Source organism: Hydractinia symbiolongicarpus, chromosome 1 (assembly GCF_029227915.1).
Source record: "Hydractinia symbiolongicarpus strain clone_291-10 chromosome 1, HSymV2.1, whole genome shotgun sequence".
Classification (NCBI taxonomy): Eukaryota; Metazoa; Cnidaria; class Hydrozoa; order Anthoathecata; family Hydractiniidae; genus Hydractinia; species Hydractinia symbiolongicarpus.
In genome coordinates this window covers 15,120,609-15,140,471 of record NC_079875.1, presented here as the reverse complement: position 1 = coordinate 15,140,471, position 19,863 = coordinate 15,120,609, and the positions used below count along the sequence as shown (strand labels likewise).

At 33.2% G+C, this 19,863-nt stretch overlaps 1 long non-coding RNA gene across 1 annotated transcript; it reads left to right on the top strand.

Moving 5' to 3' along the window:
* Positions 1-3,971: 3,971 nt before the first annotated feature.
* On the top strand, positions 3,972-5,647 carry LOC130632285 (uncharacterized). The gene is made up of 2 exons (XR_008982128.1): positions 3,972-4,944; positions 5,103-5,647. It is a non-coding gene; the product is annotated as an uncharacterized LOC130632285 (long non-coding RNA).
* Positions 5,648-19,863: the final 14,216 nt, after the last annotated feature.

The window sequence follows — 19,863 nt, the reverse complement described above, 5'->3', positions numbered from 1 at the left end:
ACTTGGGATTTTGGGGCAACTATCTTTTGTTCATGAAGATTTCTTGTCCAAAGAAATGTCAAGAATTTTCCATTTTAAGTCTTGTTTTTCAACTGACAAATTTGATGAAAATATTATATTCTTTTTCAGGCCTTTTTGAAAAATAATTTTGCCTATATTAATTGATAAGCCTTCAGAATGAGCGATCTGGCTTGTATTTTGCCCTGAAATTGTTTTTTCGTAATTGGGTTTCACAGTATGCTAAGTGGTGAGTCTTGCAAAAATTTGGCCTGGTAAAATATGGGGCAGGCTCGACAATACTTGGGGGATTTCTGAGGAGCTAAAAATGACTGACTTTCTTTGACAATAAAGTAAAATAATGTGTGTATGACACGTTGTTTACAGCTTACCTCTCTCGAAAAACAAAGTTAGCCTGATATAAAAGATTTGTGAAAGTTATCTAAGAATCTTATTTTCATTGAATATATTATTTCGGTTTGTCTGTTCAATATTCATATTACTGTGGAAAGTTTATCATTTTTTGAACATGATAGTTCAGGGAGAGATCCTTCTCCCATCATCGGGCAAAGTAAAGGATGTTGCGCATGTATTTATATAATTGCAGAGGATCGAAATTCATAAAAATTAACCAATCAGAAACGAGCTGATAATTACAGTTAATTACGGTAATTAACATTTTCGGACCTGGATGTAGGTAACTACTTCTTCTGTAGGGCTGGTAACCAAATCTCAGGAAGTTGATACGAGATGCTGTTTATGTGTTTGTTACGTTCTACACTGTTGATGGTTTCTTTAATCTTCCTGGCCGTTGTTCTGGATTCTCTGTCAATGTTTTCCTTCTCATCCCAATTAAACTGATGACTTCTGCTCCAGCTGTGGTCCGCAATTTCGTTTTTCTTCACATCTCCGTTTCTCACTGCGCGCATATGTTCTTGTACTCGTTGCTTAAACTTTCTTTTTGTTTCGCCTATATACACTGCATCACAATCTTTACACGGGATTTTGTAAACAACATTGCTTTGTTCTTCCAGGTTTATTTTGTTTTTTGGTTTAGACAAAGTGCTTCTTAGGGTGTCTTTAGAGGTAAGAATGCATTTGATCTTGTGTTGCCTTAAAACTCGACGAAGGATCTCGCTGGTACCTGGTACGAAGGGTAGGAATGCTGATGCGATAAATTCCTCTGATGTTTCCTTGTTGTCTCCGTTGCATCTTATCTTCATTTTTTTTTCTACTTGCGTGATGACTTTATGACTGTATCATTTGCGATTAATGCATTTCTTACACGTCGAATTTGCAAGATTTCTGATGGTTTGATTCGATGTTAAGGTACTGGTCAGTGTGTGTTGATTTACGATACACTGAAACTGAAATGGAACCATTCTTGCGTTTGACCAAAGTGTCCAGAAAAGCGATACTTCCATCGTGTTCAAGCTCAACAGTGAATTTGATTTGTCGATGTAATGCCGTTGATGTGTTCATGGAACTCTTCTAGATGAGATCTTTTGATTATGGCGAATACGTCGTCAACAAATCTTTTCCAAACCTTTGGACGTCTGTCTGATGTGACTAATGCTGTTGTCTCGTGTGCTTGCATGTATATTTCTGCGACTACTGATGATGCAGGGCCTCCTATGGCAACTCCGTCTGTTTGAGTGTAGAAGTTCTTATTTAACAGATACCATGTTTTGGTTAGAACAAGTTCGACCAAACGCAAAAAACCGGTACTGGAATCTTTGTCTTTTCACCGAATGCAGAATTGTTTTCGATAAGGTCTTTAATGATGTTTAAGGTGTCTTTTATGGGAACATTTGTGTGGAGTGATGTGACATCAAATGATACCATGCATTCGTCGTCTGCTATCTTTATTTCTCTGATGTATTCCGAAAAGTCTTTTAAGTTTTTGCTGTGGTCACTTACTGTGAATTTGATGGAAGCAACAAATTTTGATAGGTTGTATAACGGTGTTCCAGTGCAGGAGACTATTGGTCGAATTGGATTTCCCCGTTTATGAATTTTTGATAGTCCGTAAAATCGCGGTGGTGGTCCGTCACAAGGTTTCAGTCGGTAATACTGCTTATCGTAGATGTATTCTTTTCTCTTCAACTCCATTAAGATGTTCCTCGTTTCTCGTTTGATGAATTCTGTGGGATCTTTCTTGAGAAGTTTGTAAGGGCCGTTGTTGATGTGTTCGTTGCACCTGTTGATGTAGTCAAGTGTATTCATGATAACCGTTGTTCTCCCCTTGTCTGCCGGTAGGATTATCATATCTTTCTCCTTCTTTGGATTCTTCAATGACAGTCTTTCAGATTTTTGCAAATTGTCCTTTGGTGTTTTGCATTTCTGTAGCGTGAGGCATACTTTAGCTCTCACTGTGTCAGCCTCTTCTTTTGGTAGATCTTTAATTGCCTCTTCCACTTTCGCAACTATTTCTTTCTTTGGAATTGAAGCTGATGTCATGCAGAAATTTTGCTCTTTTTTATACCCGTTTGTGTATCATCATTGAATCTGTTATGAATTTCGATCCTCTGCAATTATATAAATACATGCGCAACATCATTTTACTTTGCCCGATGATGGGAGAAGGATCTCCCGAAACGTCGCCTACTAAACTATCATGTTCAAGAAATGATAAACTTTCCACAGTAATCTTTTTTTCTTTTGGAAAAAATTTTAGTAGTTTTTGACATATATGTGTTGAAAGTTTTGCAAATTATGAAAAATTATGATGTCATGAACTAGGTTTGAAACATTTAGTTGCGTTTTATTGAGCATGATTATAGCAACTAAATACTAAAATTTATGTAAAGTACTGAAAACGCCGAAGTAAATGACCATACAGTTTTAAGCCTATATTGCTTATCAAAACTGTTAAATACAGCAGCCACTCAGATTTAGTTCATGATGTCATGCATAATTAGTGGAACTTCTAAGTCCAAAATCTTAAGAACCAATCAGGATATATTAAAAAAAGAAATTACCACGCAACTTTTCAAGTTGTTCAGCTTGTTTTTTTATTGGTGGTAAACTTTATCTTTCCTCACTTTTTCTCTATAAATAATAACAACATGCCTTTTTATCAAAGAGTCTTGGAACATCTGCATATTTAAACTCTTGGTTTCATATATCGAGGTAATAAAACTTCACATCATTAGAGACAACAAGGCAAGAAAATTGAAGTATCAAATAAATAAACAAAAAGACATTTAATTCAAAAATTTCAATCTATTTTGGCTCAAATGCCTTAATTAAACTCAAGTTATTATTTTGAACATCTTCACCTTCTCGTGTTTTTTAAAGATAATTTGCCAAAAATACATTAGGAGCAAGTGTTAGGAGCAATGTACTCAAATGACGTCATGTTCAAACATGATACCAATGCTACCTAAGTTCCCAACACGATAATTTCCATTTAAGGCCTTAAAAATTAAAGAGAAGGTAAAATCAACATGGAGAGTTTAACATAACTGTTTTATGTTTACATAACTGTTCTATTTACAAGTAAAAAGTTGTAACGTCAACAAAAAATGTAACAACTCTGCACTTTTAGCATGCATAGACATTTTTTCAAAACAATGTAGAGATGCCCCGAAAAAAATCGAATAATAGCTATTTTAGAGACTTGACTCTGCCTAAAGATATACTATGCAAAAAGGGAATGAGGAATGAGACAGAGAGTTATGACCCTTCTCAGTGGCGGTATGAATAAATGCTTGGTTTTTTTTGTTTAATTGGTCCAAACTTTGCCTTATTTGAGATTCCTCGCAATGTCTTTTAAGATGTCCTGACCTACATATCATAGCATGGCATGTCTGCAACAGTTTTGTATTTTTTCACTAAATAATGTAAAGGTCAGCAACTTCGTTTTTTATTTTTAAAATGAAACAAATGAAATGAATCCCTCCCTTATGATTGTTCCCAAACACGGTTCAAATTATTGGCCGAGCCTACCTGTCAAGTAGAGAATTTCTCAAAGCTGTTAGCGCATAAAAACTGATCCTTATCGGCCTTTGTTTCGCCGTTGCTATGTGACTTTATATTTGCTACGAGTATATTTCTCTTTCTCGTTAACCATAAGATAAACTAAGATTAACTATAAGAACGCATGAACAAAACTATGTTAAACAAAGTATCAACCCAACATATTACTATAGAATTTGTAACATATTTTTAATAACCATCTCTATTTCTGTTTGAATTTTGCCTTTTATTTTTTTTTATTGGTGGCAGAGAACACGGCTATACACGCCGTTGAACTAAAATAAAAGGTTGCCAATTGGAGTAATTTAGGGTCGGTGGGAGAAGGGATGATAATGTGGTTCTTTTATATTTACACCACACAAAAATAATTTCACAAAATTTGTTCATCACACTACGCCAATTTCTGTGCTTAGAGGTTAGTAGAAAATTTATCTTTGCATAGAATTTATAACTTCTTAAAAAATGACAAAAATAGATCAACAAAGATATTTTCAAGTAATCATAACGCTATGTCAATATAACGGTTTTATGTATCTTAGAATGACACATTAAAAAAGAGTGTGAAAATTCCAAACTTCATTGAAAATAATTAACATTTTTATGTAAAATAACTTAAACCTTACGTAGGATTTTCTAACCTTAAATGTACAGAAACAGTAAGTTTCAATCATATGAATCATAAATTTAAGATTTGTGCATTCTGTAAAAAAAAAAATAATCACTGTTTATCATACTCTGTATCATCAGAAATATTGCGCAAACTACAGAATATGTAATATGTAAAATAGAATATGTAAGTAATAACTATACTTACTAAAACTAGTTAAACTTGTTTCTTGATGACGTTTTTAAAGCCTACGCTAGAAGAATAGCCTAAAGGATCAATTTATTGCAGTAATCTTATATATTAAGATTGGAGTTTGCCACTACTATTGGTCAACTAAAGAAAATACATTCGTTCCAAAAGTAAGTGGCAAATTATATTCTTTATAAATTATTTTTGAATTTGCTCCATCAAAGATCTGGTTCTTCTAGGGTAATTGCTCCTATACTACAAATGTATAAATTTTAGCTAGGCGTAATACTATTTAAGACGTACAAATTGTTTTGTTTTTATTTTATAGAGCTTGCAGTAATAAAAAACGGAATCAATATGGATAAAAACTCAAAATCTATTAAAAGTACTGGTGCTTCTTTAAGAAAAATGGGAGATAGTTTACAAAAGAAATACGAAACCAAGAAGAAATATTCCTCAACATCTTCTTCGTCATCTTCATCATCATACAAAAACAAGACAAGCTACAGTAGTACCAGTAAAACGAAAAAAAATGGAAAGTAGATGACATTTGCTGGAAGATGATGTTTCTCATAAGCGAAGTCGCTGAAAACGATCTTTATGAGGATGTTAAAAAAATGACTGCTGAAATAACAACGAGCATGTTTCAATTTCATCAAGACGTGCACAGACATCCGTTGTTTTGAACGATTATAAGGGAAAATGACAATTAGAATGAAAAAGACATTCTGGCGAGATTGCCAACTTATTGTGATTTTTATGTTGTACAAATTGTATGTTTTATGATTTAAATGTGTTTCTGCACATTGCAGGTTAGAAAGTTACTTTATATAAAAATCTTAATTAACTTTCAATAAAGTGTGGCAAGTTCATTTTAATGTGTCATCATCACCTCGCGATAAATAAAACCGTTATATTGACATGACGTTATAACTACTTGTATATATTTTTGAAATTCTTCAAACACTTCATAAGCATATGGCAAATATGACATCTGATTTTATAATGTTTTGTAGTTGCTAAAATTTATTTTATGCGCATAGCAGTTTACTTTGAAATCTTTTCGCACATGATTTTAGCATTTTTTCCGCATATCTATCGTTCAATATATATATTCTTCAAGAGCTTACCGGTGACAAATAAAAGAATGTAAACCAAAGTTACAGATTTAGCAGGTATCTCCTTTGACGTTTGATACTTCATATCGTAGAACATCGATTGTTAGAGAATAGAAAGTGTCTTTTTATTCGATTGTCAACTAAACGTCTTGCTGATAATGAAAAGAACCCTAACTAGATTTGGCTTCAAAAAAGTGTGTATCCCAGTTTATTGTTTAGGATTGACTATCCAAGATACACTTTGCGTGCGACAATAATTTCATATTCACGCATCCACATGAGAGTGCAAAGAAAAAGGTTACGAAGAAGGGGAAAATATTGTTGAAGTTGTTGCAGTTAAAATATTTCTTTATTTATCTATACATATATAGCCTTTTTGGGTATTTAAAGAAAGGAAAAAATGCTTGTAAGCAAGCAATGGTTACTCGAACGATCCTCGATCCTTAAATCTTACGGGTGAAAGTTTACGTACAGGGTCCTAATTATGGTCTGTAGAATAAAGTAAAAGATTCAACAGATATTCTCGGTTGTAGGATAATGATTATATAGAAGCATGTATGCGAGTGGTTGCGATTTCAGGAAATATTGGAATAAAAAATAATGTACACTATAATGAAAACAAAATACCCTACTAATTAAAGCACTTAACAGGAAAGGATGAATATAGCTAACTATAGCTAGCAAGGATGCTCCTCACTGTAGCCACAATCTTAAAACTGGTCTATTTAAGACTTATATATGGCTAAAGACGTGTCAGTAAATTCATCTTCATATGTAAAGACATGTAAGAAACAAATATTTCTAAAACAACAAGAGTTCCCCAAAAAAATGATCAAAAAGAGACCTTCAAAATTATAGCCATGTCATAATCGGCAGGAATTTTGTTGTGTACTCGTCAAAAGAATATTGCAACTTTTGATTAAATCGAACCACCGCTTTTTCGAATAACTTTGGTGTTATTTTGACAAACGATTAGACAACGTGTGTATAAACACCGTGTAAATAAAGATGCAATTTCAAACCATCAACCATCAAACCTAAAAAGGAAGAACAAGCTGCAAGGCAAAAATAGAACCATGTAAGCATCCTTCTTAGTGTTTTCTGATACCAGTATCTCTACTTTCTCGAGTAAAGGAGATTGGGTAGCTAATCTATTTGTAATAATTTAAGCAAATTCAGGATGTAAGCACGACGACCAGTTTATTGTGGAATTGATTATTGCAACCAGTCTCAGTTTCTCTTTAAAAAAACTTTAAGATGCATGACATAAAATCTTTGAGTTAATGTTTTTAAAAACGCTGCAGCTGAGAAGAATTTATAAATAAACAACAGAACAGTTATGTCAACATAGAACAGTTATGTCAACATAGAACAGTTATGTCAACATAGAACAGTTATGTCAACATAGAACAGTTATGTCAACATAGAACAGTTATGTCAACACCGCAGTATTGATTTTATCTGCCCTTCCGTACCATGACTTTAAATGGACATCATATACATTTATCTTGAGCATCTAAAACAAGTTTTTAGTGATACAATAACAGTTAACATTACTGAAATGGGTGTGTTTGACGTCATTGAAGCTTTTAAGCAAGCTCTTGTAGCAACAAAGCCAGAGGAATGATTTCAAGCGAAAAACTTAAACTTGTTAAGAAACATTTTGACGCGATATTGATTTTGATACCGTAAATAATATATGCAGAATAACAGGTTGAAACTCGTACGTTTTTACTAACAAAGAGTCAAGCAGGAAAGATGAGGAAAAGATACGGTTGTTGCAGGCACCTTTTAAATGAAAACACAAAAAAGTTTTAAATTAGAAAATGTTCTGATACAGTTGACTCTCTCTATCTCGACTACCCTCTATCTCGAACATCTCTCTATCTCGAACCAAAGTCTCGGTCCCTTGGACATTTGTGTAGGCTCTAAGCTATTTTCCTCTCTTTATCTCGAACCTCTCTATCTCGAATACCTCTCTATCTCGAACCAAAATCTCGGTCCCGTCTGACTGTTTCTCTCTCTATCTCGAACTTTTCCGGATTTAAGAACCTATTTACACTAAAAATCGAATTAAAATGTTCCATTTTCGAACGAAAATGTTTGACGTTCGAATTCTAAAGTCACTCACAAAACATTGTTTACAGTGCTTTGAACCAGAAACCTTCTTGAGGTGAAGATGTCGGCTTTAAAAAGAAAACTCAATAACGTTTCTTTAATTCAAAAATTTCAAATAATTCGGGAAATCGAGAAAGGAATGTCAAACAAGGAGGCAGCAGAAAAATACGGGATCCCCAAAAATACAATTTCAACTTGGATGAAAAAAAAACATAAGATCCTACAAAGCTTGGAAGAACAAAAAACCGCGTCTGGTTCGAAAAAGGTTCGAGGCTGTGATTATGAGCAGATAGACAAGGCTGTTTTCAAATGTTTTACTGTTCAAAGAAGCCAAAACATTCCGATCAATGGCAATTTGATAAAAGAAAAGGCACTCAGTTTTGCTAAAAACTTTGATTGTTCAAGTTTCAAGGCTTCCGATGGTTGGCTGGACAAATGGAAAAAAAGGTAAATAACATAGTTATAATTTTCATTTCGTGTATAAAAACAACGTGATTACATATCAAACACTAAAATTACAGCTTCTGTTTTTTCAAAATCTCTACCATTGACTTTTGCCCGGATAAGCTTAGAACACAGGGGACCTGCATTCCATCACCATCTCCAAGATTAACTGCATTTCCAGTAACAGTTATATCACATCTCCCAAATTGATCAGCACGGAGAAAATAAAATATGGTTTTAGCAAACTTTCCATTTTCTCCTAACGGCAAATGTCCGACTAGTTTCCCATCTTTTTTAACGGCTACAGCGTATTTGTCGACAGGGTTGTGAGGTTCCATTTCTCCTTGTAGTTTTTCTTGTTGGACTGGTGTCCATAAACTTTTGTAAACATGGTACCCTTTTATGTAAGATGTAATGTCAGTGGAAGACAAAACGACGAGTGGCATATTTTCAGTTAATTCAATTTCTTGTCCCAGTAAATTTATAGCCATATTGTTCATTACAGATTCTACTACATTCCACGTGTTCAACAATATAATTTGTAAACAGATATGAATCGAATCGAACCAATCTTAAAATTTATGTTCGATTGTGTTATGTTCGATTAATATTAAGGGCTGCTTTACACGAAACAATTTTATTTATTTACTTTTTCAGGCACAGCATTTCCTTGAAAGTTATCGGTGGTGAATGTAAGTCAGTTACAAATCAAATGACAAGCTCCTGGAACGAAACCTCGCTCCCAACCATTCTGTCGAATTACAAATTGGAGGACACTTTCAACGCAGACGAATTTGGTTTGTTTTACCAATGTCTTCCCGAGAAAACATACCACCTCAAAGGAGAAAAGTGTTCTGGGGGGAAGAAGAGCAAGTTGAGATTCACTGGAATGGCCGCAGCAAGTGCTACTGGAGAAAAGTTACCAATGTTCGTCATTGGCAAATCAAAAAAGCCTCGCTGCTTTAATAACATCAAACATCTCCCTTGCCAATACACATCACAAAAGAAAAGTTGGATGGATAGTGAAATATTTGAAAACTGGGTCCGGAAACTGGACCAAACGTTTCGTGTAGACGGGAGAAAAATCGTTCTTATAATCGACAAATGTCCAGCACACCCATCGATCTCGAACTTAACAAACATTCATCTCGTTTTTTTGCCCCCTAACACAACGTCAGTGTTGCAACCGATGGACAAGGTGTCATACGAAGTCTAAAAGCGCATTACCGAAGGAGAGTTGTACGTTTGCTGTGCAGTGCTTTGGAGAACAACAAACCTTTGCCAAAGATTTCAATTTTAAGCGGAATGAAGATACTGGCTGATTCTTGGGAGGCTGTAACTAAACAAACCATCATCAATTGTTTTAAGAAATCTGGAATCTCTTCTACAGGACAACAGGATGCTATTGCTGATTCGGATGACCCATTTAAAGATCTTCAAGAAAGTTTGGATGATTTAAGAGAGGCTGATCCATCATTGGTACCAAATGATCTCAGTGCTAATGATCTTCTGACCTTGGATGATGAGGTTATCGCAACCGCCCCTCAAATCTCTAATGAGGATATCATTGATGAATTTCGGAAATCTCAGGACGACGAAGCTGAAGACGATGGCAGTGACATGGAGGATGATTCATTTGATATAGTTGTCGAAAAACCATCAAGATCAAAAGTCGAGTGTAGTATTGATCTTTTGAAAGATCTAGCAATGTGTTGCGAAAAAGGCAATGAAATGCAAATGCTTATCTCCAAATTCGAAAAAATGTATAATGAAGACAGAGTGGCATCACTTAAACAAAAAGACATAACCGATTTCTTTAAATGAAGCTGTAAATTTATTTTATGTATTTATTTTAAAAGAAGTCTTGTGCATTGAATATTAACATTTTAACATCTCTCATTGACCTCTATCAACTCCCGATACACTGAAGGTTAAAAATACGTTTTTTACGAAAAAATCCAATTTTTGTCAATTTTTCTCTATCTCGAACTTTCTCTATCTCGAACAAATTTTCTGGTCCCTTGCGAGTTCGAGATAGAGATAGTCAACTGTATGTATATACGGTTTAATGCAAAAACTAAGAAAAAACGCAACGTCTACACAACAATAGAATGAGTTAACATTTTTTAATTTTATACAATCCTGAACCTTTTGGGTGACGCTAAATGAAAACGGTTTGCGATTTTTCTCTCATTTTCATATTTTAAAACAATACCTTTACAATACCTAGCCTAGTGATTATGGAGTTTGCTTTGTAATCACAAGGTACATGGTTAGGTCCAAAGAGCGGGAATGTTTAGCAAATACTTTTACCACACGGGTCAACCCATGTCATGTGGAAAAAATGGGGTAGGCAATGCTGGTGTATATCTAACGCATACTTTCAGAACACAGGATCCACATTGATAACAGTGTTCTTAACTTTAGAAAAACACCTGTAGGAGTTATATTTAAGAAGTATTGGGGGTATCCTTAACCATTTGCTCTGCGTTTCACATGATCGGAATTAAAACGAACTTTTGATCTCCAATCTTTTTGATGTTAATGGCATTAACAAACGTAGTAGGATTAAACATGGTCTTAAAACATGAAGTGGCCTTTAAAATTCCAAGGATATGTACTGTTAAAAATCCACATGTTGTAAGAAAAATGTGAATTGTAGGTATTGGATTTTACAAATTCAAAAAAAAAATCATATTTCTAAAAATTACGCTTTGATCTATTGAATCACAGTTACTACAACAAATAAAAAATGCAGTATATTCACAATAAATTCTTTTTTAGAAGCACCACAAAGCTGGCGGTTGCTGTTGTTTATATTTCTCTCAGTTACAGGCTTAACTGTTGCGTATTTGCTGCTTGTTGCTTGTATCAATCACTTTACAAAAAAGCGTTTATATTTATTTATAATGTTGTTATCTCGCTGGTGTAGTTCTTTGTTGCCGATTATTATTTCATACACATGTATTCTTTCGCATCGTTCTGCAATTAATCCCAATAGCGTCTTAACAACTCTACCACTCGGTCTAGCCACATACTATAAAAGCATGGAATTACGTAACTCTATTAAGAATAATTTGTATGTCATCTCTTTTTTAAACAGAGATTTGCCTTCTGGTTGAATCAAACTTTACTGACATGCAGTATTACCAAGTACTTTCCCCTTCTTCATTTACCAGTCTTCTTGTTCTTTGTGTAGCTACTTCCGTAACCTGATTTGGTTTTTGACGAAGAAGATGAAGATGATGATGAAGAATAAGTTTTCTTTTTTGCGTCATTTTTCTTTTGCAAACTATCGCCCATTTTTCGCAACGAAGCCGCAGCACTTTTAATGGCTTTTGAATTTTTATCCATTGTTTTATTTTACTTTTTAACACTAAAATTGAAACATTTAACACTAAATTTAAAATAGATACATTTATTTATGAATGCAAAGATACAATAACATACTAAAACATTATATAATATTATATCGGTTATGACATGCGAAAATCTTAAACTAACTGTTTTTTTTTAAATGTTAACCACAAATATATAGTCTCCTGCTTGAAACTTGATCCCATGCACAATCAGAAATTAAATTCTAACGTACTTGATAAGACTCAAATAAGATACGTCAGAGCCAAAAGTTCTGTCGTGTCTTACGCATGTTATATTTCAAAATTTTGGAAATCCTGTTTGATCATGCTTTATAAAAATATACTCACATGAAGAATTCACAATTTAGTAAAATGTGACTTTGTGACTTGTAAATAAAACAAATTTATATTATTGTCTCAATGGTAATATGACACACTCAAAGAAACGTGATAAGGCGATAAGTTTTTTCCTAGGATTCTATATGCTTCCTAGGAAATTATTACAGAGTGTGAAGCGTAAAAAGTAAAGTTCCATAGCGTACTTTCCCAGAGGCCTTAATTTCCCTTAATCAACTTCAAAAGTTCCAAAAGATGAGTTATTTTTAAATTCTTTTGATCAACTAGACCTATCTACGTAATTTTAAATTTTGAAAGGAGTTGCTAATATTCCATGAAGCAGAAGTTTATTATTATTGTGGTTGTCAGGCAATCTTGCATAAAATCAAAGGCTGTTTATCTGGTACATAGAAAGAATGCAACAAATATATAGATCTCGTTTTCCCTTTCGTACACCGCTGTAACCTTCGACAGTAAGTCTTCTCTTTCGTACATTATTTCACATTCGAATCCTTCCAATCGACATTTGCTCTGAAACCAATTACAGGTAATTGCTATCTTTACTATCTGTATTTCATGATGATCAGATATTATAAAAAATTTGTACTTTCACATACTAACCGATAACATGGAAATTCTACAGTCAGGAGACGAAAAGAGTTAGTGGATGTGCATGAATATGCACGATTTTTACCATCGCATTGCTTTTAGGCGACTAAACGTATTTGCAATTATCTTTCTTACCTCCCCCCTTTATTTTGTACTCGTACTGAACAAATTGTTCGTCATAATAAGTATAACTATGATTGGTTTATACTTTCTCAAGATTTTCAAAGTTATACCAGTGAAATTGTGGTAAAAATGATACAACAATAATGACGTGTTGTTGTTGTCTAATCGAATCAGTAATAGGAAATAAGGTTTACGTTATAAATGATGTCATCATTAGGTTGCTATTTTGTATAACTCTTCTTTTTCCAACGTTTAACAAAAGTTATTGGTTTTGGCGGATGGTGTCAATGAATGCGGCTGGTGTCTTGCAGGAGGCAGGGGATGCTTACTCAAGGGCCCGGGGAGAATACAGAAGTTCTCCAGTGGCTTCTTATTCTTCGGAGAGAAACCTCCTTTTTCATTACCATCTCTGTCTTAAAAGGCTAGTTATATCTGCATTGCGATGTAGTTACTCCTGTTCTTTGCTTCATATCAATAATTATTAAAGTATATGTAGAATTATGAAAGCTACATTTTTATAGCATAAGCTACAGCCATTTGTGATAAGATAATAACATACACGTCCAGTGAAATGCGGAATTTTTTGTGATATGTATCGTGATTCATGAAGAGGGTTATGCGAAAATTTCTTAAACAAACAAAAAGTTGAAATAACTTTTTAATCAAAAGAAGATTAAAATTTGTTTTCGCTTACTGTGATTTTTTATCAAAAAATGTTTTGTTTATTTAACGGTTCTTAATGCTTACGTCAAGTGGCAAGGTCGAACCAAACCCGAAACATAAATATAGCGGTTTTGCGTAATATAATAACAAAAATTATAGCTTTATGGGACCATAAGGGTTTTGTTCAAAGAAAGCTGATATCTGTTCAGCCTTATTATCCGCTATTGCGCAAAAACTAGCGCGTTTGGTATATACCACAAAGCATTCAAAACAGAAAATAATTGCTTTAAAAATCAAAATTTTATTATTAAAAGATTTGACATCGTCTCAAATGAAGTATTTACCAAACAATTTACTGGAAAAAAAATGAAAGAATTATGCAACACACAATGGATATTTTATATTATACCACCAAAAATATTGATAAAGAATTATACATGGTGTCGACGTGCATTTTTCTGCTGAGGACAGTAGGCAGTTTCGTAAATCATCAGTAATTTCAAAAATACGTAAAGTTAGTACATTTTTTTTAATGCGTCATTTTACAATAAATAAAACCGTTACGTTGACATTACGTTACAATTACTCAAAAAATAAAGATTGTTCTATTCTTGAAACTTAAAAAAACTTATAAATATTAAAGCAAATATAACACCTAACTTCATAATAAAATTTTGTATGCACGTCATCCACGGTCAAAAAATAGTAATGAGTTTAACTGCTCATTATTTACATTTTAATATATATATTTCATCATATTATAATACCCTACCCGTATACGTCCGTCTGTCACGCAAAATGGCAATCGCAGTAGTGAGGCACAATAAATGCGGTAAATAAAGGACAAAAAATTCGTGAATTTATCCACTGGCCACTGACTAGTAGGTTAAAAATAACTGTAGAACGTCGATATACATCAAGATGCAATTTAATCTGATTTGTACAATCAAAATTTAAGGCCTAATTTAAAACCAAATAGACATTTCCTTGATGTTTATACAATCCTTCTTACTAGTCAGCATTCTTATAGCCAATGTGCATATGTTCTTAAAAATTTAGTTGGTAAAAACTAGAAGGACGAAGGTAACAAGTAACCAAATATCGTGCTTGGACGATATTTGGTTACTGAAATTCTTACCGGCTTTTTTAACCGACTTTTTTACCGATAAGTAGATAGTTGACTGATTTAGCCTTAATTCTTTATAAATCCACTGTCATTCAAAACAATTTGAGAAATGTAAAATGAAATCTAAAAGTGCTAACATTTCTATTACTAGATATCAGTTATATCAGCACAAAACAGTTATGTAAACATGTCAATGTTGATTTTATCTGCTCTTTATTACTATGACTTTAAATGGACATTATCATCTTTAAAATTTATGTGCTAAAATAAGTGTAAGCTTTGCTAACATAGGCGGATTTTGACGTCATTCAAGCACTCTCAAGTCTTGTTCTCGTAAAAGCTAAGCAAACTGAAAAACTTGACTTTTTAAACAATCAAAGACCTTGACTTAACCAACCAAAGAGCTTGACCTTTTAACCAACCCAAGAGCTTGACTTTTTAACCAACCAAAGAGCTTGACTTTTTAATCAAGTAAAGAGATTGACCTTTTAACCAACCAAAGAGCTTGACCTTTTAACCAACCCAAGAGCTTGACTTTTTAACCAATCAAAGAGCTTGAATTTTTGACCAACCAATGAGCTTTACTTTTTAACCAACTAAAGGGCTTGACTTTTTAAACAATCAAAAACTTTGACCTTTCAAACAACCAAAGAGAAGGACTTTTTAACCAACCAAAGAGCTTGACATTTTAAACAACCAAATAGATTGACTACTCAACCAACCAAGAACTTGACTTTTTCCACTAACCAAAGAACTTTATTTTCGTTACCTCTACTTTTATTTTTTTCTGTTTTTTAATTTTGTAAATATATATCTGCTGCTTGTGTAAAACTTGCAAATTCATCCTCGTAGAACCAATACGGAAAAAGTCTTTTTTTATCTTATGATATATGACCATTTAGATGTTAACGCAAGAGAATTACAAAAACATCTCTGGGAAATTATGAGAAATTTCTTTTAGATTAGGATATGACCATACAAGTAAGGTAAAGGAATCTGTGCCCACTTAAATTTATTAAGATTATTTTAAACAACGTTCTGTTTTAATATAAACTTAGTACAAACAACACGAGACTAAATTCCGTCAAAAACACAGCGAAACGCAGAGACTAGGAAGCCACAGAAGTGATAATAGTTTCCGAGAAGTGATTTGTTTTAAAAATTATGCACTTAGGCTTCGTCCGAAAGGTGATTAAATGTGAAATCTTATTTTGATTTGTGCACTAGCTTGAGGTCTTATTAAGTAGATGACCATGATGTAACAAGTAAGCCACACTTAAGCAAAGACATAAATTCGGGCAACATCAAGCATCCAAAAAAAATTGTGTTTATTCTAAAAAGAGAAGCGTGTATGTACACTTATATTTTATGACATAAATATCAATTTTTTCTTCCGTCGCTGTTTTCAGCTGTTGGATTTTTTCATTTAGAAACTCTGTTAAAGGATTTTCTTGTTAATATGGCAATTTATATCAACAATTTACTTAGAAACTCGAGGAAAAAATCTTAACACAACAACTATGTTGTGTGCATATGAAAAAAGTTCTGCGTTAATTGCCATTTCCATCAAAAGATGTATCCAGTATAGTTTTTTGTTTGCAGGTCATCATCCATTGTTGCTTGAAAATCACACATGAAAGTTTTTTCTCCTATAAAGAAGCTTTTTTTAAAACCTGAAAGCGTAATAATAGTATTTGCAGTTTATTATAGCCAACCTAGAGAGCTTAAAATTTGAAAAATATTTTTTCTGTCAACCATGTTAAGGCCTCCGTAAGTACTAAACTTTGTAGCCCCTCCGCTTTCAAAATTACTCTGCTGGGGCCTGCTTTAAGTACTTAAGATTTGCATATGTTTTTAAAAAGTTATAAAAGTAATTTTAAACTCAACTCGTACAAAAAGCTTCTGAAAAAACACCAACGTCAAATCAATTTATGCATTTATTTTACATTGAATAATAGTTACTAGTAATAGAATAAACAAAGTTTTTATATATTTACAATATATGTATTTTTAATATTGTTGATTCACCGGCGTAGTACATTTTTATCTTTCATTTTTAATGTTTTTCATTGTCTTGTTGTTGATCTTAATGAAATTATAAAGTCACCATTATCCGGACCCTCTAGTGACAGGACATAACTGCATGATACAACTTCATGTATTTTTCTTCTCAGTCCTTTTTCACGAAAAAGACTTCGTATTTAGTTGAGTCACATCTTTGCTAAGCATTGCTAAGAATCTGCAGCAGCAGTCTCCATTGGGGTTTCCTACTACCTACTACAACTGCGGTACCACTATTGTTTTTTTTGCTGTGCCATCTTTTACACGGTACTTCCACAAAACACAATTTAGTCATTGGTACATATTTAGGAGATAGTCTTGAATGTTACCAAGTATCTTCTTTTGTTCATTTACCAGTTTTCTTGTTCTTTGTGTAGCTACTTCCGTAACCTGATTTGGTTTTTGACGAAGAAGATGAAGATGATGATGAAGAATAAGTTTTCTTTTTTGCATCACTTTTCTTTTGCAAACTATCACCCATTTTTCGCAACGAAGCTGCAGCACTTTTAATGGCTTTTGAATTTTTATCCATCGTTCCTGTTTATAGTTAAACTAACAGAGAACCAATATAATGGGTTTTGATCGCAGATGACTTAAGCTAACTGTTTTTTTTTTCTGACCATAAATATATATACTCTTTTGTGTGAAACTTGATCCATGCTAGATTTGGAAGTTATGTTACAAACGTGGGTGATAAGATTTAGCTATTATACGTCAGAGCTAAAAATTCTATCGTGTCTTACGCATGTTAATATTTCAAAAATTTGGAAGCTATGACTTCTCATGCTTTCTACAAAATATTCTCACATAAGGAATATATGTTGTGGAATATTTTGAATTTTTGTGAGTTGTAAACAAGACAAAATGATGTTTTTGTGTCAATTATAATAGCTGACACACACTGTGTAGTCGCTCAAAAAGAGGTGGTGATGTGATAAAAATATTTTCCCAGGTCTCTATGAAATTCTCAGACAATTATTACAGATAACGCAGCGGTAAAGGTTTATTTACAAGCAGTTCCTTACTAAATGCCTCGGTCTCCTTTCAAGATCTAACGTAGTCAAAAGTGTCACATAATAAATTATTTTAAAATTCTTTTTATCAACTACACCCCTTTTTATAAGCGACAAGTAATTTTAACCGATGCTTAATGTTGCTCAATTTCTTTGTATTTTACAGGCTTGAATATTGCTTATTTGCTGCTTGTTGACATCTACTCGTGTTTTATTGTTCAGTTAGGCTAGTGCGCCAATCAAAATTGTTTAGTAAGGCTGGTGCACCAATCAAAATCACACTTTAAGCTGGCTGTTGCTTACACCCTTCTCCGTTTGTTAAAGGATTGCGGCTTTGCTGTGATACCGAAATTGTGTATTGTGACAGTGATTGTTAGTATTTCATGTGGCACATGTTTATTATTATCGGGTTTATCAGTAGCCTTGAGAGACAGCTGTTCACATCATTACGTCCTTTGTATGTAGCTGCACGTTAAGCAATAACCCCGTCTCTAGAGTGTATTATGTTACGTTAACAAACCCCAACTTCTCCATTGTCAAAATGTTTTGGTCAACAATGGTACTTGGCCTGAAATAGGTTACAACAACCACAATCTCTTTCGTAATACCAGATCATATTGACGTTTTACTGCCGAAAAACGAGAGATAGTAAAGGAGTTCATACGTAACCTTGATGTTTTTTGGGGTTGACTTTCCATGCTTAACCTACTCCAATTTGCACTCGTAGATTCTGTTTCAAAATAAGTAACACTAACTACCTTTAATTTCTCTTTAATTCTAAAATATAACAGTTAAATAGTGGTGACAAATGATTCGAAATATATAATGGCGTGTTTGTTCTCCAATCGCATTAGTACCAGTTAATAAGGTTTGTGTTAAAAGTGAAGTCACCGATAGCGTTATATTTTCGAAACTCTTTACCCTTCCATAGATTTTCTAAAATTATGCCTATAAATAAAAAAATTGTATTAACTTAACCGTCCACCCCCTTTCAGCTGCAAAGAAATACAATTGTTAAACTGGAATCTTTTGTTACTAGTTCACTAGTTTATGCTTAAGAAAAAAGTTTGTTTGTTACTCCGTTCTTTGGATAGACTTCCTTTATTAAATACGAATCAGGACAGCAAGAAAAGAACCTTCCTGTCTATAAAACAATTATTGACTTCTTGGGTGTTGACAAAAAACCATTCGTGAGAAACATTTGAAAGCTTAACGAAAGTTCTAAAGTCACATTTACTGTTTCCAATGACGTCATTTCTGCATGAAAATTCGCTTGAGACGGTGTGTGGTAGTTAGATGTTCCAAAGTATTTAATAATAAACAATAACTAATGATGACAGTAAAAGAACAGTAAAAATAAATCAATTGTAAGATATAGAATCTAAGATCGGCGCTTCCTGACCATGCAAGAAACTAGTATATATTGTTGACAAAGAAAGTTTGAAAAAAATAGTAAAATACGCTAATTACACACACAGAACAACTTTTATTATGAGGGAAATATTGTCATATAACTGATTCCTATTTTCTTCACATTACCAAAAAATGAAATGGAGCACAGCTGGAGATTATGGTCTGGATAGTGGGTCGTATAGGGTGTCTCGTAGTCAAATCTGCCACCATCTGTAACGTCATTTAAACTTCTTGAAAACGATATTTTTCTTTTGAAGAGATATATTAAGTTCACTAAGAATTTATATACTTAATTTTATTACAATATTAGTCAATTTTGACTAACATATTGCTATTTTTTTGTCAGCACTTCGACTTTTAGTGAGAAAAACTTAAATAAATAATTATCGCAAATTAAATTTAGTTTTACCGGAACAGAAGTTAAGGTAAAAGGCTCTTTGCGATAAAAATATTAGGGACCTAATTATTCATAATAATACCGCTAATGTATAACTGACATAATTTTTCCAGTGATTGGTGTAATGACACATTTTTGAATGTGAGAGGTCTTTGACACTTTATAACAGCTTAGCACTCACATAGGAACAGAAAAGTTAATGCAGTGTTTAGTTGAAATTAGGGAAAAAACAGTCTGCCGCAATACTAAGTTCATTCATTTCCATTGAAAATTCTTTTCATTTCACAACTTGAGTTAATACAAAATAAA